This window comes from Chiloscyllium punctatum, chromosome 2 (genome assembly GCF_047496795.1).
Source record: "Chiloscyllium punctatum isolate Juve2018m chromosome 2, sChiPun1.3, whole genome shotgun sequence".
Taxonomy (NCBI): Eukaryota; Metazoa; Chordata; class Chondrichthyes; order Orectolobiformes; family Hemiscylliidae; genus Chiloscyllium; species Chiloscyllium punctatum.
In genome coordinates this window covers 148293448-148316102 of record NC_092740.1, presented here as the reverse complement: position 1 = coordinate 148316102, position 22655 = coordinate 148293448, and the positions used below count along the sequence as shown (strand labels likewise).

The 22655-nt window shown below is 42.3% G+C and overlaps 1 protein-coding gene across 4 annotated transcripts in view; it reads left to right on the top strand.

Annotated features, from left to right (window-relative positions):
- The window catches only part of slc24a2 (solute carrier family 24 member 2), a 295161-nt gene that overhangs the window by 20431 nt on the left and 252075 nt on the right, over nucleotides 1–22655 (top strand). The gene's annotated exons all lie outside the window — the stretch shown is intronic.

Genomic DNA, 22655 nt, shown 5'->3' with positions numbered 1-22655 from the left:
ATAACTAAATTAGGTAAAAGACTGGAGAAAGTGGCTGTACGATTCCAGAATTTCAATCTGTGAAACTGACAGACATTCACAAGATCAAGCTGCACAGTACAAAGGCAATTTGAAGTGTTCGATTAAAAGGTAATTCAGTCTAGCAGTGAGCTTGTAGGAGTGGTTCTGTGAATGTGATGATGTTAGTCAAAGATTGCTATGGGTGAGGGAAAATGGTGACTGGACCATGCAAAGAGAAACTGGGCTGTATATTGGGGTGTGAACTTGGGGAGAAGGGACTGGATAATGGACAGGGGTTATGATGCAAGCATGGACTGTGTACCAAGTATCTTGGTCCCAGTCAGCCCAGGGAGTTGGCCGAGGAGAATGTAGGGAGGCTGGGGCACAAAGGAAATAAAAATCTTAGTCTGGGCCTCTGTGGGGCATAATCCTCTCAACTTCCAGGTTTTTAATTTAAAGGGTCTGAAACCAGACAAGCCAGGACTTTACAAGCGTAACTTGATCCAATGCTAATTTCAGGAGCCTGCCAGGTACATTATGAAATGAACCAATATAGCAGTGGCCATAATTCCTGTGTTTAATGATGTGTGCTGTGCTTGATTTATGCCCAAAAAATAGTCAAAACGCATCAGCTTAACCCTTACATCCAAATACATGCTACTGAATGTGGCTGACGTCAAATTATGGGCTATTGAAGTTTCACCATAAATATTGGCATTTCACACCAAAGGTCTCTGTATCTACAGATGCTTCAGTTTGACTGTTATTACTCATGCATTTAATTTAAAGGAATTTCAAAAGAATTTGATCAGAAATTCAATTGAGAGAGCCATCTTGTAAAGTTGGAGCCCAGTCACATTGGGCACCGATGAGAGGGAATTTAACATTGTGTCAGATGCTGTATCTGGCCTGGAACTGCTTGATGTTATCCAAAATGTGAATGGTTCTATACTCTAATGTTACCACAATTTTAAAACTGTATAACAATCTTTTAACACAAGTCAATGCCCATAAAGACTGGAGTGTATCTGGACCAACAGCCACTATTACTGTTTTATTATCAAATTAAAAGGTAACAAATGGTCACCTCAAATGGAGTCAAATTGTGAACCAAAACATTAGTGAAATGAACATCAAAGTATGTTGTTATAAAGTTTAGCTTCCAACCTTGTGAAAATCTACAAAGTGAATTTATACAAAAATGGCAGCCCTGAAGTATTAAGTTCAGTGACAGAGCCCTCACTTCCAAAATAAAATAATTTTGTTTTCAGTCTTTTGAAACATTTGTTCAACAAAACACACAACTTTAGTGGTAATTATTCCACACCGAGCCAATGTTTTTATATTCCATTACAGATGGTTCCAACCAACTGTGAGTAAAATGCGAGCACAGCAGATCGAGTAAGTGACAGAGGTTTTAAAAAAAATCCATTAATTTTCTCCGATGTAAATACTTAGTGTTATCTGAGCAAGAAAAATAGATCTTGTTAAGGTCTTGGGTTACCAGCTTAATGAAGATATGAGCAAATATTAATGCACGTAGTCAGAGAATGAATGACCTTTTGTTTTCAACGTGAGGGTGTGGTCCCTGGTCCTGGCAGGTCAAGAATCTACTATGACCAGGAATGACCAAATAGCATTGCCCTATTATTTGTATGTGAAGGTGCACTAAGCAATGAAGGTGAGTTGATTACGTCATGAAATTGCATAAAGGACTGCAAGTATATGGTTCCACTGTTCAGGTAATGTTATTTGTGACTCTTGTTTGAACACTTGATGCTGTCAAGTTTAAGATTCTCAAAAAGAAAAATTCAGGTATGGTGTGGCATGAGAGTTGGCACTCATCTGAAAGGCAGGAACTTTTTATTTTGGAGAAGAGCAGAAGGTAGCAATTGGAGTAGCAGTGTGTGAAAATGAGGGAGCATGGCAGATTGTCTGACAGCCGTTCTCACAGTAAGGAAGCAAAGCCTGAACAGGGTGTGCTATTTACAATCACAGCTTGTATGAAAGTCACAAGGGAAATTGGATAGGCAGCAGTTTTTCATCCAACGGGAATTTTCATTTAGAAAATAATGCCAAACACTGAAGAGATGGCTTGACCAATTGCTTATTAACCAATTAAATTAGGGAAAAATAGTATTTTAGTTTTACAATAAAACTGCAGCAGTTCACATCTCAATGAAACAGGAAAGAAAGGGGCCCTGGATCAGTGACTCCTCAAAGATTAAAATGGAAAAATGATCCTGAGTTTACTCCAAGTTTTATATTTACAGTAGCATATCTACACTGAAAAATTTAATTATTTCATAGTCATCCAGTATAGAAACAGACCCTTTGGTCCAACTTCTCCATGCTGACCAGACATCCCACCCTGACCTAGTCCCATTTGGCCAATATCCCTCTTAAACCCTTCCTATTCATGTACCCATCCAGAAATCTTTTAAATGTGGTAATTGTACCTGCCTCTACCATTTTCTCTGGCAGCTTGTTCCATACACTGAGTAAAAATGTTGCCTCCAGTTCCATATTAAATCTTTCCCCTTTCACCTTAAAACTATGCACTGTACTTCTCATATCTAATCATCAATTTTACTTTATATAATTCCATTATACATTAAGTATACATTCCATAAGTACATTAATTGACATCAATAGAGTCAGGTTCATGCAGCACAGAAACTGACCCTTCTGTCTAACTCGTCCATGCCGACCAGTTCTCCCAAACTAAACTAGTCTCATTTGCCTGAATTTGGCCAATATCCTCCTGAATCTTTCCTATTTCTGAACCTGTTCAAGTGTATTCAACAAGATATTTTAAAACTAGCAACTGTTCTGATCCCCTCTGAAAATCTTTACTCTGGCCCTAGGATAAAACTAAATAGAAAATAAACCAATTTACTTTTTAAGCTGAATATTAGTGTTGTATTTTAGAATGGTGTGTTTCATAAGATGTGTAACTAATGCTTAGTTTAAAAACATCTGATAGAAAGCTATGCATATGAAAAGTTGGAAATCACAGACAACCAGACCTTTCAGATTCTGGTCTAGATCTTGTTTTATTAATCCTTACAAACTCCTGGATGGCTAATTTTCTTTCTTTGCATTTGGTTTCTTTTTAAGTTTAGAAAAGGGACATAAATAAGCCTCTGCCTTGGCCTTCCATTCAGTAATCCCTCGCATCACAGGCTTTACTATTTGCAACTAATGTTTGTATGTAATTACTACTTTAGCTTGTATTTATTCAAAGTACAAAGTAAACCACTTTCCAGAAGCAGACTGATGAATTATTTTAGTCATTGACCTTTTTAAATATGCCTATGAAAAGTTTCTAATTGTTTTTATATTAAAATAATTTAAACCACTCCAGTTGAATGTATTTCTGATTTTGCTGTAGATGATATGGGGAAATTGTATTTATGTTCCCTTGAGGATATTGAAATAACTGAACTTTGGATGGTTCTTCCAACCATTAGAAACTCGTGATCCAATGTTATAATACGTACATGGGATGTTCATATTGCTGACCAGGTCAGTGTTTATTGTGCATCCCTAATTTCCCTTTCAGGGTGGCAGTGAGTTACTGGTTTGACCCACTTGTGTTGGTATCCCTACAGAGCTGTTGAAATGTAAAGAAATGGCAACATGCTTCCCAATTATGGTTGTACGTGACATGAGGGGAGTTGTAGTGGTGGTGATCCCACACGCCTGATTTCCTTGTTCTTGCTAGTAGAGGTTGTGGACATGGAAGGTGCAGTCAAAAGAGTCCGAATAAATTGCAGCAGGGGCGTCTAGGAGATGGTACCCACTATTGGCATTGCGCACTAGTGGGTGGATGGAGGGCAGATCGAGTGAGCTTTCTCCCAGATGATGCCGAGCTTCTGGAGTGATTTGGAGATGCTTGTGTCTAAGTAACTGTAGTACTTCAAAGAGACAAAGAGGAGCACACAGGTCGGGATCACTGGGACGTGACAAGGAGGAATGTGTGGTAGATTGGCGTCATTGGGAGACTGGGTCAATACATGTGAAGCTGGAAAAGCACAGCAGATCAGGCAGCATCTGAGGAGCAGGAATGTAAATGTTTTGGGCTGCAACCCTTCAAGACTGGGGAGGGAGGGGTCATGGTGAACAGAGAAAAAGAGTACACGGTGAATTCTTATTTTCCTTCAGTAAGTTTTTTTTTTAAATTATCTTTTTAAAGGACTGGCAGAGCAGCTCCAACCCTGGAGCAGTAATCCTGTTCCACTTGGGAGCTCCAGGACTCCAGTGTCCTGGATGTCATATCTGCAGGAAGTCTCAGATGAAATATCTCAAGCTCCAGGTTCCAGAACTTGGGCTAGCAGCTGGTGCCACTGCAGCGTGTCTGAGAGGTTGGGAACTTTGTGGAGGGTATATTTGCAGATATTGTCACACCACAGCTTTGAGTAGGCAGGGGAAGTAAGGATAAGTAACCATCAGGCAGGTAGTATAGGAGAATTCTGCATGCATCCTACTCTCAACCAGCGTACAGTTCTGAAAACCAATGAAAGCGATAGTTGATCTGGTGAATGAAGGTATGGTAGAATGTGTTACATTACAACTGGTTCATCTAGTCAGGGAAATCATCAAGACTAAGATCAGTAGTGTTAGATTTTCAGTTTAAAGCAGTTATTTCTATGGTGTAGATGTGAATCTAATGTGGGGTTTTTACTCTGGAACCAGGCAAAAGGCTCTCACTGAATAGCTGCACCCTGTGACCCTGATATGGGAAGGTGAACAAGCAACTATTGCGGCCCACACCTGTTCTGATGATATTGGTGAAAAGATTTAGACTTCCAGTCAGAATTTAAGAAGCTGGATAGAAAATTAGCAATCATGATCTCAAAAAAAAGTAGTTGTCTCTGATTTACTCCCAGTACGATGTTCAAATGACTAGAAATAGTATAGAGGAGATGAACCTGTGATGGGAGAGAGGCTGGAGATTCTTGTGACATTAGGATCAGTTCAGAGAGTTGGGACCTGGACGGGTTGCCCACAAAAATAATTGGAGTTTCCTTGTGGGGTAATCTTGTTTAAATTCTCCCTAATAGCACCAACTTGGTAGGGATTCAGCAGCCGAGAGGTAATTCGAAGAAGGACACCTAGGAACAAAAATAGTGCTAAATTAGAATATGTTAACATTTAGTGAGTTTATTGAAAAAGGAAAGTATTAATGTCTAAATTATGGTGACTGTTCATGTATGTCAATGTGCATGTGTGGTTAAATAAGATTGAGTTGCATATAAGGAATACAATGCTGTGGCAATGAGAGACATTGGTCAAAGAAGGGAAGAAATTATATTGCAGTAACATTGTGTATAATTGCATGAGACCATGTTAAACAGAACTTTCGAGGAAGCCCCAGTGTAACCTAATTTGGCTTCAACATGCTCCCTCAAAAAATAAAAACTGACAGTAGCATTTTTCATATTTACTTTTCAATTTCCTGACATCATAAAATGGCCTGAACCTACAAAGTGAAAGCTGTTGTAAAACATTTAACAGCTAGTTCTGGAAATACTCAGTAATTTTTTTTTCTGCTCAGCGTACTGTCTGTGGACAGGTCTACAACATTGTCAATGCAGTTTAAATATGTTAGTTTGCCAGGGTACAACATCCTAGAGTATCTTTAGATTAGATTAGATTAGATTACAGTGTGGAAACACGCCCTTCGGCCCAACAAGTCCACACTGACCCACCAAAGCGCAACCCACCCATACCCCTACATTTACCCCTTTACCTAACACTACGGGCAATTTAGCATGGCCAATTCACCTGACCTGTACATCTTTGGACTGTGGGAGGAAACCGGAGCACCCGGAGGAAACCCATGCAGACACGGGGAGAACGTGCAAACTCCACACAGTCTGTTGCCTGAGGCGGGAATTGAACCCGGGTCTCTGGCGCTGTGAGGCAACAGTGCTAACCACTGTGCCGCTCAGCCACCGCTCTACAGCCTTTGTGACTTCAGCACAGACAACAGTTAGGTGAATGTGTGGACACTCCTCAAACTCTTTAGGGTCATCAGAGTGATCATCTGTTTCTACTCTTTGATACATTTTATCCACTTTCTGATTCGCACCTCAAAAATGCTGAAGGCCATCCAGGTGGCTTTGTTAACCTCTTAGTATGTGGGCAGTGTCTTGACATTTGTAAAGCAAATTGTGGCTTTTCAGACTTCCTTATGATAAGAGAAAACACATTTTAGTGGCATCCAGTGGCAGCACAGACTGCAGCAAGTGACCTGTTTCTTGTTTCACTCCCCACGATTAGGCATGTTGATTTGAACGTTAAACAGGACCTGGAAAAAGATGGCAAGGTAATCCAGCTGCATCAGTGTTAGAAACATCGGGTGGGTCGCTATTCAAATGTGTGAAGAGACTATTTCGCAGCCATTGCTGCAGGCTGTTGGTGATCTCCTAGGAGTCCTAAATCTTCTCACATCCTATTTGTCTAATCCAGAGCTGGTCTGGATCTTCACTTCATGGTGGGTATCTTTTAAGAACAGAACAGTCCAACGCAGGAACAGGCCCTTTGACCAACACTCGGCTGACCCACACTGCCTTTCTAAACCAAATCCCTTTTGCCTCTATGCTGTCTGTATCCCTCTATTCTGTTCCCTATTCATGTCGTATTTGTAAAGATGCCTCTTTAATATTACTAATGTATCTGCAATCATCACCACCTCTGACAGTGTATTCCAGTACATGCTAATCTGGGTTGTTTTTTTCAAAACATCTGCGCCTCTCATCTCCTTGAACCTTAAACCTATGTCCATGCGCAATTGACCTTTCTTATTCATTGGTTCTCTTGTCCTGCTGATGAAAATACTAACAAACTTGCCGTAACTGAATTTTTCAGTTATCTGAATTTGACTTGTAGTAATTTCACTGGAAATATTCCTGGGTATGAAGTGAATAAGGAGAGAGAGAGGCAGTATTGATTTCAGGAGAGTATTGTAGTGCTGGTGAGTGAGAGGTTTCAGAAAAAGGGGCAGATGCAATTACGTTGTTCATAGGAACTAGTGAGAGAGATGTTGGGGAACACATTAGTGAAATAGGAAGCACTTCAGTGATACCCTCAAGGCCTCACTGGTGAAGTTCAGCATTCCCACAGACACCTGGGAATCCCTCACCCAAGACCATTCAAAGTGGAGGAGGAGCATTCAGGAAAGCATTGAGCACCTCGAGATTTTTCAGGGAAGAAATGGCAGCCAGGTGCTGAACAAAGAGACCTTGGAGTGCATGCTCATAGCTCCTTGAAAGTGGAGTCACAGGTAGATAGGATAGTGAGGAAGGCGTTTGGTATGCTTTCTTTTACTGGTCAGAGTATTGAGTACAGGAGTTGGGAGGTCATGTTGCGGCTGTACATGACATTGGTTAGGCCACTTTTGGAACATTGCGTGCAATTCTAGTCTCCCTCCTACAGGAAGGATGTTGTGAAACTTGAAAGGGTTCAGAAAAGATTTACAAGGATGTTGCCAGGGTTGGGGGATTTGAGCTACAGGGAGAGGCTGAACAGGCTGGGGCTGTTTTCTCTGGAGTGTCAGAGGCTGAGGGATGGCCTTATGGAAGCTTTATAAAATCATGAGTGGCATGGATAGGGTAAATAGGCAAAGTGTTTTTCCCTTGGGGTGGGGAGTCCAGAACCAGAGGGCAAAGGTTGAGGGTGAGAAGGGAAAGATATAAAAGAGACCTAAGGGGCAACTTTTTCATGCAGAGGGTGGTACGTGTATGGAATGAGCTGCCATAGGAAGTGGTGGAGGCTGGTACAATTGCGACATTTAAAAGGCCCCTGGATGGGTATATGAATAGGAAGGGTTTGGAGGGATATGGGCCGGGTGCTGGCAGGTGGGACTAGATTGGGTTGGCATATCTGGTTGGCATGGACGAGTTGGATTGAAAGATCTGTTTCCGTGCTGTACATCTCTGTGACTCTGAGGTGAAAAGAACACACTGCCACACCAATGCCCCAACCACTCCATTCCGTGGCCACCACCCACCCAAGTGCAACAGAGTCTGTGGTAGCCGTATTGGTCTGTACAGCCATCCGCAGACCCACCCCGAGTGTGGAGGAGAATCATCTTGTCTGAAAGGGGCCACAGATCGTGGTGATGATGAGCTGTTATGGGGGATTTTATCCTGGTTGATATTTGGATAACTAGCGTGAGGGGCATGAGAGTGTACTGAGTTTACTGAGCGTATTTCCAGTCCAAAGAGAGGTGTCCATTTCATTCAGAAGAACATGTGGATCAAGTGTGAATAAAGGAACATGATCATCATATCATAAGGTTTAGGTTGGATGTGGAGAAATGACAAACAATACAGTAAGAATTATCAACTGGGACCAGTTTGGCAATTAGACAGTTAGACATACCATTGTTCTGCTATTCTTGCATCCCAACCACAATCTGCACTATCGACACCCTTTCTCCCCCAGCTCCCCCACTATTGCATAAATGCTGCCCCCTTCACACTTCATGTCTGCTCTCAAGAGTCATCTAGGCTTCAAACTTCAGCTCGCTCAGATGCTACCTGACCTGCTGTTATTTTCAGCTGTTTCTTTTTCAGTATAGATTCCAGCATCTGCAGTAATTTGCTCCTCCAGCATCAGTGAATCTGAACTAGATAACTTGAAATTAAAGATTTAGCAGATAAAATTATTACTGAACAATAGGCTGTCTTTTCAAGAACAGAGTGTGAGCTGAGTGAAGATATTCCCCACAAGGGTAAAAAGTAGATCAAACATATCTCGCATTTCCTGGGTGATGCAAAAAGAAATTTAAGATAAAATAGAAACAGTGATGCTTCTGACAGATATCTGGTGGCAGAATATTGTTAAGAACCAACCACCATACAGCAGGTTAGAGAGAGACGGTGACAAAGAAACTAAAACAGCAAAGAGGGTATGAGAACAGATTAGCAGCTAACCTTTGCAAAGCTCCTCTATTGGCGTATACATTGTAAAAATGTGGTACGGGGACAAGGTGGCTAATTAGATTAGATTCCCTACAGTGTGGAAACAGGCCCTTCGGCCCAACAAGTCCACACTGACCCTCTGAAGAGTAACCCACCCAGACTCATTTGCCTCTGACTAATGCACCTAGCACTATGGGCAATTTAGCACAGGCAATACACCTCACCTGCACATCTTCGGACTGTGGGAGGAAACCGGAGCACCTGGAGGAAACCCACGCTGACACGGGGAGAATGTGCAAACTCCACACAGACAGTCACCCAAGGCTGGATTCAAACCTGGGACCTTGGTGCTGAGAGGCAGCAGTGCTGACCACTGAGCCACCTTGCCACGCCAAAGTAGGGACAGAAAAGGAGATTTGTGCATGGAGGTGTGAGGTTCTTTTCCGGAGATGCAATTCACACACGCCAACTTCTGCAAACAGTTAAGGTTTAAAGCCTGTACGAGCTAGGTGACTTTCTTTGACCCTCCTTGCAGGTGAGCAATGTCGAGTCAAAAGAGGCTCCAAACAAAGAAAATACATCAAAAGAGAAAATGCTGGAAAATCTCAGCAGGTCTGGCAGCATCTATAAGGAGAGAAAAGAGCTGACATTTCAAGTTGAACTGACCCTTTGTCAAAGCTAAAGAAAACACATCCCCTTTATACAGGTCAGTTGGTAATGCTCACAGGTACTCCAGCCACTTCTCTCCCCCCACCCCCTACCCACATAACCACATGTTACGCCAGGTACAATGGTAGGATGAGGTCATCCTCTAAGATACTGTTAATGTAAATACCCTAATCCTGGGGGAATTGTTATGCAAATGATTTCCTGACTCCATGATTCCCCAAGACAATGTAGGTTTGATATGTCTAAGCTTCAGGGGATGGCAATGAAAGCATTTTTGAATGTAAGCGATTGAATGAGAGTTTAATTTGATAATAGTAGGAGAATAGTAGTAAATGGCTGCCTAACTGAAGTGGGAGTCAACCATATTTCTGCATGAATGTTATCCCCACTCATTTCCAGAATATTCAGGTTCTGGAGAAAGACAGTACATTAATGTTCAGAGATATAGTACAATATAATATTTTAACATTACAGGGACAGGGGACATGGCTGAGTTAGGAAGTGAATGTTTTGCATCTACCTTTACCAAGTAAGAGAGAGTTTCCCAGGTCATGGTGTGTAGGAATTAGATCAGGCACTGTTTTAAAATTGGGACAGGCTTCTGTTCAAGACTTGGGTTGGAGTGGGATGCATTACATCCAAAGATATGGAGGGAAGTGAGAAAGCAAAGGGAAATAATTTTGGCCCTTTTTTTTTTGTTTCTCTCATTCGCTCGTTCTCTTTCTTTTGTGTTCACATTTTCTCTCTGCGCACAGATTTAGTGACCAGAAGAAAAACCTTTCGTGCAACACGTGGTTGCGACTTGCAATGCAATGTGTAAAAGTGGCGGAGGCAAGGCCAATTTGAGACTGTTGAAGGAGAATTGAATAACTATCTGAATTTGTCAGGCTTGTGGGGGAAAATGGATTGGAATGGCCCTAAAACAACAACTCCTCTGGAGAGCCAGCATAGACACTGTTGATTGATCTCTTATGTTGTAATCATTCAATGATTCTATGGTTTGTTCACATATATTGAAAGGGTACACGATCCGTATTCAAAATTTTGAGCAAATCATAAAATTAGATAGTAATCCTGTCCTATTTGCTTTCAGATTTACATCAAAAAACCAAGCATTTGAGTTACTATGTTTAGAAAGATAAAATTCTATTGAAGTATAATTGTCGGCTAGCTTGGATCAAGGATGGATCAATCATGCCCAGTTGACATGAGAAATCTGTCTAGACTGATCTGAAAATAAAATGCACTAACCTCCCTGGATTTAAGAAATAAGATGTTTTCCACATGGCAGCATAGTAATACCCAATTTCTCTCCAACTGCTGTTCTAAGTTCTTGATGGGAGAACTTCACCCATGGATTTATGTAGAAGTGAATTGAGTCAGGAGGTCTGGGGTAAAAATTAACAGGAACATCATACCAATTAGTCATTGAGTCATAGAGATATCCAGCACAGAAACAGATCCTTTGGTTCAACTCATCTATGCCGACCAGATGCCCTAAATAAATCCAGTCCCATTTGGCCCATATCCCTCTCAACCCTTCCTATTTGTATACCCATCAGATGCCTTTTCAATGTTGTAATTGTACTAGCCTCCTCCATTTCCTCTGACAGCTCATTCCATACACGCACCACCCTCTGCCTGAAAAAGTTGCCCCTTAGGTCCCTTTTTAAATCTTTCCCCTCTCACCTTAAGCCTCTGCCCCTAGTTTTGAACTATCCTACCTTGGAAAGAAGACCATGCCCCTCGTGATTTCATAAAACTCTACGGTCACCCCTCAGCCTCCAATGCTCCAGGGAAAATAGTCCCAGCCTATTCAGCCTCTCCCTGTAGCTCAAAGCATCCAACCCTGGCAACATCCTTGTAAATCTTTTCTGAACCTTTTCAAGTTACACAACATCCATCCTGTAGCCGGGAGACCAGAATTTGATCAAATACATTTTTTTAATGGCAAGATGATATCTCGAGATACCAAATGGTGTTGCTGGTTGACTAATATAATGTAAGAATTGTACTACTGGAAAAACTTTGAAAACCGAAAACCCAACACTCTCCACCTGCCAAAAAAAAGAGAAACCGTGTTTCTACAGCGAATAATACAAATGAGATAGTGCTCATCTTGGAGCTACTTATTCTCAAAAGATCATCCAGGAGTTCTTGATTTAGTGAAATTAATAATCAAATTAAACTTGCTAGACTATGACATTTATTCTTCAAGACAGCAGTTGTTTCAAATCACATCGAGCTTTTTTTTTGGCAATATTACAGACTGAAAGTTTGGTTATTACAGACCAAAAAAGCATTGTGTAATCTTTCAAGATTTGTTGGGAATTATGAAGTTAGAATTTGTTTGAATTCTTTGTGCCGTAGGAATGTAATTGTTCTTTTTGAACTGGACTGTGGAAAATAGCAATCAAGTACTGAGGACTTACCCATTCTGAGTGGTGGAACCTCTGCTGAAATAGTGCCTCCAAGTGAGAATATAATTGCTGTTTTGCAGAACTAAGCCTACAAGAAGCAAGTTTGCATGATTTATCGTTACATACCTTTTTAAGGAGGATCAACCAAATTTATTAAAAATAAACAGATGCTGCACTGGTAACACTGGTCACATTACAAAGTAGACAAGCAGAGGGCTGGAAGAACACAGCAAGCCAGGAAACATCAGGAGGTGGAGAAGTTGGTGTTTCAGGTAAAATCGTCCTTCAGGAATGTAGGTGCAGGGTAGGGGGAGCTGCAGATAGAGAGGGAGCGGGGGCAGGTGGTGAGAGTTATGGGTGGGGAGAGGGGTGGAGTGGTGAGGTGATGATAGGTGAATACAGGTGGAACGTACGCCCTGGTTGGTCGATGGGAATGAAGCTGGTCGGTATCTGGAAGGAAGACTTGGTTGGAGGGATGGAAGGGAGGAGTTGTTGCTGAAAAGGGAGTTAGAGAATGGGTGGGAAGGTTATTTGAAATTAGGGCACTCAATGTTGAGTCCTCCAGGCTGTAGGCTGCCCAGGCGGAAGATAAGGTGTTATTCCCCATTTGCAGTCAGTCTCCTCCATTGCCACAGTGAATCAGAGGATGGATGTGTCAGAGAGGGAGTGGGAAGGGGATTTGAAATGGGCGGTAATAGGAGGTCAGGTTAGTCCTTACTGGCCCAACTGAGATTCTTGGCCAAATGTGCCCTTGGTTTAAGTTTGGTCTCACCGATGTAGATCAGACTACATCAGGAGCACCAGATGGAGTAAACTAGGTTGAGGGAGAGGCAAGTGAACCTCTGCTTCACCTGGAAGGACTGTTTGAGACCTTGGATTATATTGCAATACACTTCTTTTGCCTTCATTATTGAGTTCTGAACTTTGTGACTAATGCTCTGTTCATAGAAAAGAAAGGTTTGTGTTGTGTGATCATCCGTTATAATCATCATTGAGTCTGAAAAGAAGTCCTGTTACTACTAATCTCCAACATTCCTGTTAGTTATTTTGTTTTCTGCAATATAACAGCCATTGATCCATTCAGATACCTTGTAGATCAATTTTTATTTCAGACTTCCTTGGATGTTATATTTGATTCCACATTATTTTATTCATTACATGAAACCTCTATCAGACATGCTCTAATCATGAAGAAAATCTTGAACAGTAAACAAAGTAAAGAAGAATTAGTATTTATACAATTTTTTTGCCTGGATCCATAATTACTTATATTTCTTGCCAGCCTCGATACTAATTATCGCATATCTAATTTTCAATCTGTTTCCGTTGCGAGGATGATCAGAGGCAAACCTCTTATTTGAAATAAATTTTTCATCTTCAATTATATCCCAGTTGACCCGTCCATAAGACACAATGTCTACTGATATTCTTTTTGCTGAGAGTCATCTTGTAGTTGTTTTTTCCCTGATACAAATGGATCTTTTAAAATTGAGTGACGTTTGAACAAGGGGCAACTGCATGGCTGGAAGAACGTTTACATAACTGAAGGTTTCTCTGATCTCTTAATTGGGTTTTTTTGAAGTTTGTCTGGAGAGAATTTGAAATTTACACCCGTGCCGTTCTTACATTTTTGGAATGCAACATAAATATACTTTTTACTAACAGTTTAGAGCATAAGGATGGGAGAGGCATATGTTGGCTGAAACTCTGGCGTGATCTGAAGATCTTTCCTCAAGGGAAAAACTGGACTGTTCCTATTAAACTCTGATCTTCTGCGACATACTTTCAAGCCTGGTTACAATCTTGATCTCAGTTCGTAGATTAACTGTTTATCGATCCAATTCCAAAAAAAAATTATTTTCCTCATTTCTGCAGAAATTTCTCCATTTACCAAGAGATAAACTGAACCCTCCCCTTCTAACACCAGTTCACCATTTCGTTCCTTTCAAAGGAAAGCCTTTACAAAGTATTCTCGGTTTGTACAAAAACACTAAACCTTTATGTAGCCCCTGTTTCAAGCACTGAATATCACAAAACACCTGATAGGCAATTCAAATGTTTATAAAGTTTAGTGGGTGAACTTCTAAATTCCAGACTTTATCTTTTCTGTTTTTAAAAAAAAGTTTCATTTCCCTTTTCAATTTTAAATGTTGGAGATACACTTGTTAATATCAGCTGTAAACTGGTCTAACTTGTCAATTTCTAATCAACCCCTGGGTCCTCTACCAAGTATCTATATCCTTTCCCTCGTGGTACCTAATTAGCACATTGTTCACCTATCCATTCCTTTCTGTTTACTCCATTGTACAATTCCTATTCCCTCCTTTTTGATATGAAGGTACGAATAAAGAAGACTCATGGTAGTTGATTTTATCATCTGTTTTGTTGATAGTAAGCTTCATAGAGAGTATAGTGCAATTGCATCACAGCATGAATATTATTTGCCTTTCTAAAGACCTCCTGTTCAGAGAAATTGACTTGGTGACCAAACAATTCCAGGTCATTCTTTCCTTTGTGATCCTGTTGCTTGATAGCATCAATATCCATTCCCCTAGGGGAACGCAGTTTGTTACACCACAGATAATGAAGCTGGTTTGATTAGTGAAGCTGGTTTGATTTGCTATTGCTGGATTCACAACACAATGATCTTAAAACATTCTGTCACCCTCAGGATTGCTTAATTGTTTCTAACCAGACTTTACAAGTAATGAATCTTGGGCACCAAGTTTATAATGTAAACAAAAATTAATGATTTATCAAGATATTATTTTGTAACTTTAGCAGAACACAGATGAATAGCAAAGCTCTTTAATTAATCTGATTTAGTCCCAATTTCTTTGATCATAAACCACCTACTGCAACAGACATTGTTAAAGGATAAAAAGAATATAAAAGAATCATAATTTGCCAGTTTGACAACTATTTCAATGATGAATACCAAGTCTTTACGAAATCCTTGGATGATGGGTTATATTATAGACACTGGTAACTTCAGGATTCAATATATATAGTCCTAGCCAATGCAGACTGCAGACCTCTGAGGTTTTACTTTGGGTCTTAAAGACTCTGGTTCTTTTCTCAGAATTTTCAACCAGTGGATAACTGGAAAATAACAGACCAAAGCCAAAAAATAGCTTTCCAATCTGGCAGCTTCCAAAGCTCAGTCACAGCCAATTTGCTCTTTGATTTCACTTCCTTTTTCAATATTTTCTGTGGTTGGCTGGTCTGAACCAGTTGTCCTTTGGTTAACTCATTCAACAATCAACCATCTTCTAGTCCCTGTGCATAACAACATCTCAGCAGTTATTAGCAGTGTCCTTAAAGCAGTTATTAACCTGCATTATCTTTCCAGGCTAGTTCCCAACTGCAAATGTCAGCCTTTTGTGTTTTTTTTTTTGAAAACGCGCTGTTGTTCAAAGGCAATTCTCAATTGCAACTTAGTTCCAGGCGAAAAATGAGAAAGGTAAAAGAAAAATAGTCTCAACAACTTGCCCAATCTTGCTCTCAGAAATAACTTCAAAGTTAAAAATCACACATCAGGTTCTAGTCCAACAGGTTTAATTAGAAGCAGTAGCTTTCAGAGGTTCATCAGGTGGTTATGCTTTTATCAACATGGCAAACCACATCCTCTCAATGGTGTAAAAGCAGTGACCAATTCTATTGGACTATCCGAACTAATTATCTTCTGTTTCTAGCAAGTTTATTTCCATAATGTTTCCCATTGCCACTTCACCAGCTTTCCAAACCCCACAGCGCTTTTTTATTTCTCTAGTTGCTCAAAACTGAATTTGTTTTTGTAGATATAAGGTAGGAAAGAACTTTCTGAAGAACGTCAACTAATAAGACCATAATGAAAGGAACAGGAGTAGTCAGTTTGGGCCCTCAAACCATTCAAAAGGCTCAGGACTGATCTGATATTCCTCACATCTTCTTTCCTACCAGTCCTCGTAACTCTTGATACCTCTACTGATCAACAAACTCTCTAACCCAGGCTTGAATGTACACATGGACTCTGTCCCCATAGCTCCCCTTGGCAAGGTATTCAAAAGTCAAGATTAGAGTGGTGCTGGAAAAACACAGCAGGTCAAGCAGCATCCGAGGAGCAGGAAAATCAATGTTTCGGGCAAAAGCCCTTCAGCCTTTCCTGATGAAGTGCTTTTGTCCGAAATGTCGATTTTCCTGCTCCTCAGGTGCTGCCTGACCTGCTGTGCTTTTCCAGCACCACTCTAATTTTGACTCCAACTTCCAGCATCTGCAGTATCCACTTCTGCCAAGTTATTTATTCCAAAGACCCTCTGAGAAGAAATTTTTTCTCATCTCAGTCTTAAATTGAGACTATGCTCTCCGTTCCCTAACTCTCTCAGAAGAAGAAACATCCACTCAGCACTTACACTGTCATGCCCCTTAAGAATCCTGACTGTTTCAATGGTAGAGGAGGGTAAAGCACTCAGCACATTAATTTGGTACAGCAAACAGTCTAAAAACAAAATAGGAGGAGGATATTGGCCTCCTGAGCTGCTTATACCATCAGATCAGCACTGATCTGACCTTAGTCTCCAACCCACTTTGTTATCTTGTTCCCAAAACTTGACTCCTCTGCAGTTCAAGAAACGATCTAACTTGGTCTTTAATATATTCAGTGACTCAGTCTCCAACACGCTCTGGTGTAGAATTCCAAAAGTTAACATTGCTCAGCATTTTTTCTGCATATTCCCATTTACTGAGACCCTTATTGTGAAACTGTTTGTTCTCTAGTTCTAACAGCAGCTGTCCCATCAAGTCCACCAAGATCATTATATATTTCAATAAGTTCCCCTCCTCGTAAACTCCAATGGATACAGGCTCAGAGTAGCTGAGACCTGGTCTAACTTGTCAATTTCTAACAAGAACTGGGGCTCTCTTAACTGGAGTCTGTGCTGTATGATTCTATGTAAAAGAACACTGATTCTTCTTGTACTGAGACATTCTGTAGCCTCTCTAACTAAATCTACTTTTTCTATTCTTCCACCAAAGTAGATCACTTAATATTCTCATTATACACTAAAATGCCAATTTTTTTGCCCACTGCCTTAATCTATTCCTATCTCTTTACTGACTCTTTGGATGGTCCTCAAGCATGCTGTCCCAACTACCTTATTAGCAAATTAGATTATTCATAATTTACAGTGTAATTTCACCTGCATTTAGTGGTTGGTTTTATTAAATCTCACTACTTCAGTGTCACTTGCCAGTGGTACATCTTTCAGAAGTGACATTGAACTGAGATCCGGTCTGCCCCCTTCCTGGATGGCAAGGGATTCCATGATACTATTTGAAGAGCAGTTGAGAGTCCTCCTGTCCAATCTCTGAAGTTGGGTTAAGATTCCTTTCTGGCTACAGTGCTGCTACATACCGAGTTGAAAAGCTTACTACTGCAATCTTAATTTACTTCTGGTTTTCAGCTCAAGACTAACCAAGTACATGAGAAATAGCAGTAGCAAAAACAGAAGCTGCTGGAAAAGTTAAGAGAAATCAGAGTTAAAGGTTCTGGTCCGGTGACCCTTCCTCAGAAATAGGAGTAGGTCATTTGGCTCTTCTAGTCTGCTGTAATGTTAAACAAATCGCTGAACATCTCCTTCAACACAGTTTTCCCTTTCTACTAAAATATCTATGACCCCCTACATTGAATATATTTAACAAGTGAGCATCCATAGTTTGAGTGAAGAATTTTTTCCACCTCTCCTAAATGGCTGACTCCTCAACCTGAGACTCAACCCAGTTTTGATTCCTTAACCAGCCAAGTTGTCTCAGCATCTATCCTGCCAAGCCCAATGGGATTAAAACGTTCCATTCCCAATCTGAGGTCGACCATCTTAAGGTTTTAAATAGCTTTGAACAAAGCTAGATTTCAGCCTTAGGGGACTGTCTGTGTGGAGTTTGCACATTCTCCCTGTGTCTGTTTGGATTTCCTCCCACAGTCTGGAGATGTACAGGTTAGGTGAATTGGCCATGCTAAATTGCCCTGTAGTGCCTGGGATGTTTAGGCTGGTTGAATTGGTTATGGGGATAGGGTGGGTGGGATGCCCTTCATAGGGTTGATGCAGACTCTGGGTCAAATGGCCTCTATTTGCACTGTAGGGATTCTAAATCTTTATAATTGCAGTGCTGAAGTCTGTGATTCTGGTGATGCTTAGCTTTCAGATGGGATTAATTTGTCTCATTTTGATTCCTTTAAATTTGCTTTTTCATTTTTGAATTTATACATAAAAGCATGGAGCGTTCTGAGGTTCTGTCTGGGGAGGGCTGTGAACCTTAATGAATTCCAGGTCCCCAATTATTTTACAAGATCTACAGAAGTCCCCTAAAATGATTTAAATGTCAGCCTAAGAGCAACTTTCCTTGGGATTTTCAGCCGAACCTTCATTGCCGCTTGAACATTTCCACCCCATTTTATCTGATGGAAACCACTGGGTTTCGCTCAGTGACTGACTAAACAAATCTAAAATTTTATTGTAACAGACCATTTGGCTAAATACCATAGAGCACGGAGGACCACGTGCTAAATCACACTCAGAACTTTATTGAACTCCGTGGCCGTACTCTCTCTACTCCACAACTTGCACTTCTTAGCATCTATAGTATAGAATGATTCTCATGAGCAATCAGAAATTTGACAATTAGATGAGAAGCCAGGCTCAGTGACCAAATGTCAGAGATTTTAAGGAGCATTTGATGTGAGATGGGAGTAGTTTAAAGACGGGATTCCAGACCCTGCTACCAGTGGAGCAAAGAAAACTGAAGATGTATGAGGGACTAGAATTGGAGGGGTGCTGAAATAGAGGATAGTTATTTTTTTATAAATTTGTTTTTGTTTATTTTCTCTGTTGTGTTATGGGTTAGGCCAGACCACTCAAAACATTTTTAAGCAAGTAGCTCAGACCGTTGCAATTTGTTTTGGCAAGTGTATAGTGAAAATTATCCACATTAGCTAGGTTGACTACTACATTTTAAAACAGACAAACATTTATTCACAAAGAACAGAATAAAGCACCCCAACAGAAGTCAACCTATCCAACTAAACTTAATTATGCTGTTCTGAATGTACACACCACTCCCAATAAGCAAACTCCCTTTAAAGACCAGTATAAATGGAACATATGCTTACAGGTTGAATGGCAGAAGAGAGAGAGAAAGACAGAGAGCTTCCACACAGCTCCCTGTTGAACTATTCCCCTGTTCAAGATTGATCGAAAACTGCTCAGCTCAGGTGGAGAGCTGACCACTCTCCTTTCATTATACAGGTCACTTCTAAAACGTGACCACTTTGGCCTGAAGTTCACCTGTTTATATATAAGCAAAAGGCCTCTCAAAATCCTTTTCATCTCTGTACCAAACCAGACTGATCGGAGCCCGGCCCGGTTTATTACCACTTTGAAAAACATCAAGGACAGTCTCCTTGGGCCAAGGAACAGCTTTTAGGGAAAAAAAGGGACGAGCATTGTGACCGTTGCCCCACACTACTGCCTAACAACACAGTGAAGAAAAACAATGTGTAAATCTTTATTTATATTCCACCACCAGGAAGAAAGGAAACACCAGAGTGGCCAGTGACAAGCAGTGCCCTTCTTGACAAAAGGTAATGCTGCGTGATCAAAATGTGAAGGGGAGGGCAGGGATTAAATCAAAATAGATTCAGAGGGGGAAATAAAATCACTCCACTCCATGCGGTGCTCTCCTCTCACTGAACAGCTCAAGAGTGTTCGTGGACACTGCATGCTCCTTCTCCAGGGGCACCCGGGCTGGAACGATTCTAGGGTGGTTATAGATCTGGAGGATATATGAATTGGGGAGGATTGAATCGATAAAGAATCTCCTCTTTGTGATTGAGAGGATATACGGTTGTAAGTTCAGCTTGGGAAAAAGTACCAGGGTATGTGTCTGCCCACGTGTTCAGTGGAAGGGATGACATCTATAGAGATGATTTCACTGGTGGGATTATAAGTGGTAGAGCATCACAAATAAATACAGTAAGATATGCAGGAGAAAAATCTTCCATCTAGACAATGGATAGAATGTGTGACTCCTGTCCATAGCATAGTTAAGGCAAATATCAGAGGTGTTTGATGGGATGCTATATAATCACAAAGGAGAGTGGAATATGAAGTTAGTGATCTCAACAGATGAAGATAGCTGGGAGGAAGGTCATAAGAAGCATGGACAGTAAAACTCCCTCGTTGTGCTGAATGGTCTGATTTTGAATTCCAACCAATTTCTTAGTAATATTGGATTTTTTCATCCAGTGATGCCCAGATTCCCTCTGTTTACTGATGCAGAATGCACATATGATCTCAGGAAATTAAAGCGTCAGATTTTGGACCTGTTGCAATTGTCCAACCTCTAACCATTTGATGAAGTAACTTCACCTGGTGAAGGGGCAGTACTTCGAAAGCTTGCGATTTCAAATAAACCTGTTGGAGTATAACCTGGGGTTTCTTGTGACCTCTGACTATTCTCAAGCGTGACTTACCTAATACTTTCTGAAAAGCGGAATGCTCTAGGTGCTGGAAATTTGAAATGAAAAAAAGAAAGTGCTGGAAGGTAGCTCTCTGGTTAGGTAGCATTGAGGGAAGTGTCAATGACAGAAAATTCATTCCTCCAGGGTAAAAGGGAATAATAATGAGGCAGAAAAAAAACAGATGTGCTGGGAGCAGGTGTGTTGCTGAATGATAGGGTTTTTTTTTAAAAAGCCTGAAATAAGCTACGAAATGTAAACAAAATGAGGGCAGTAGTTTAAGGGCTGCAATTCCTGAGCTCCATATTGAGTCTTAAAAAACTAAAATGCTTAGTTGAAAGAGGTGTTCTTGCTGGAGTATGTGGTGACCCTCCATGTTTCAATTGTCTATATTTTAGTCAGCAGTAAACCTTTGTTTTTCTGGGCTCATTCCTCAATAACTGCCTCATCCTGCAGACCAGTCAGAAAGAGTATGATGGCAGCCATCTACCCAATTGCATTGGTAGTGGTTGGTATCGCATATTTCTACAACAGTGAGGACTAAATAATTGAGTGGATTCACCCCATGGAGATAGTTGTCTCCTAACAGGAACCTCGGCGATTTAAGTTCTGGGTGAGAAGGTTCACTGACATTCTCAACTTGCCAATTAAAAGCCCATATGTGGTCAATTGCAGGCCATCTAAGAGTCTCACCTGCCACTGTCCTTGTACTTGCTCTTCCAGCAGACAAAAACAAAGGCAGCTTTCCCAATCCAGAGTGACTTGCCTTTCACTGGCTGTAATCGAGGGGTGTGGCAGGTAACATCTGAAAGCTGTCAACCTACTCTTGTCTCTGACCTCCACAGGCCAAAGAAAAATCTACTCTTAACAGCTTGCTCACCCAGACTGGGCAGGGCAGGAGACTCTTCAGTTCCGTGAAGCTCCCAGTCACTGGTTCATTGGCAGTTTCAGGCAGGGCAGGAAGTCATGGTGAGGCTCCTCACTGGGCAAGACATTTGCTGGATAGTACATAAGTACCTCATGGACCTTCTCACTGCAGAGGGTGGAGAGTTCACTGCCCTTGAAGTTGCCTGCCCCAGCACTTACTGCTCAGAACTGTCCCCTGTTGGGCCTCACTATCAATTCCTTTGAGCTATGTGCACTGAACTCTGTCTGTCTCTCTGTCTGTCTCTCTGTCTGTCTCTCTGTCTGTCTCTCTGTCTGTCTCTCTGTCTGTCTCTCTGTCTGTCTCTCTGTCTGTCTCTCTGTCTGTCTCTCTGTCTGTCTCTCTGTCTGTCTCTCTGTCTGTCTCTCTGTTTCCCCCCCCCTCGCCCTGTTCCCCCCCCTCGCCCTGTTCCCCCCCCTCGCCCTGTTCCCCCCCCTCGCCCTGTTCCCCCCCCCTCGCCCTGTTCCCCCCCCCTCGCCCTGTTCCCCCCCCCCTCGCCCTGTTCCCCCCCCCTCGCCCTGTTCCCCCCCCCCTCGCCCTGTTTCCCCCCCCCTCGCCCTGTTCCCCCCCCTCGCCCTGTTCCCCCCCCCCTCGCCCTGTTTCCCCCCCCTCGCCCTGTTTCCCCCCCCCTCGCCCTGTTTCCCCCCCCCTCGCCCTGTTTCCCCCCCCCTAGCCCTGTTTCCCCCCCCTCGCCCTGTTTCCCCCCCCCTCGCCCTGTTTCCCCCCCCTCGCCCTGTTTCCCCCCCCCTCGCCCTGTTTCCCCCCCCTCGCCCTGTTTCCCCCCCCTCGCCCTGTTTCCCCCCCCCTCGCCCTGTTTCCCCCCCCCTCGCCCTGTTTCCCCCCCCCTCGCCCTGTTTCCCCCCCCCCTCGCCCTGTTTCCCCCCCCCTCGCCCTGTTTCCCCCCCCTCGCCCTGTTTCCCCCCCCTCGCCCTGTTTCCCCCCCCTCGCCCTGTTTCCCCCCCCTCGCCCTGTTTCCCCCCCCCTCGCCCTGTTTCCCCCCCCCTCGCCCTGTTTCCCCCCCCCCTCGCCCTGTTTCCCCCCCCCTCGCCCTGTTTCCCCCCCCCTCGCCCTGTTTCCCCCCCCCTCGCCCTGTTTCCCCCCCCCTCGCCCTGTTTCCCCCCCCCTCGCCCTGTTTCCCCCCCCCTCGCCCTGTTTCCCCCCCCCTCGCCCTGTTTCCCCCCCCCTCGCCCTGTTTCCCCCCCCCTCGCCCTGTTTCC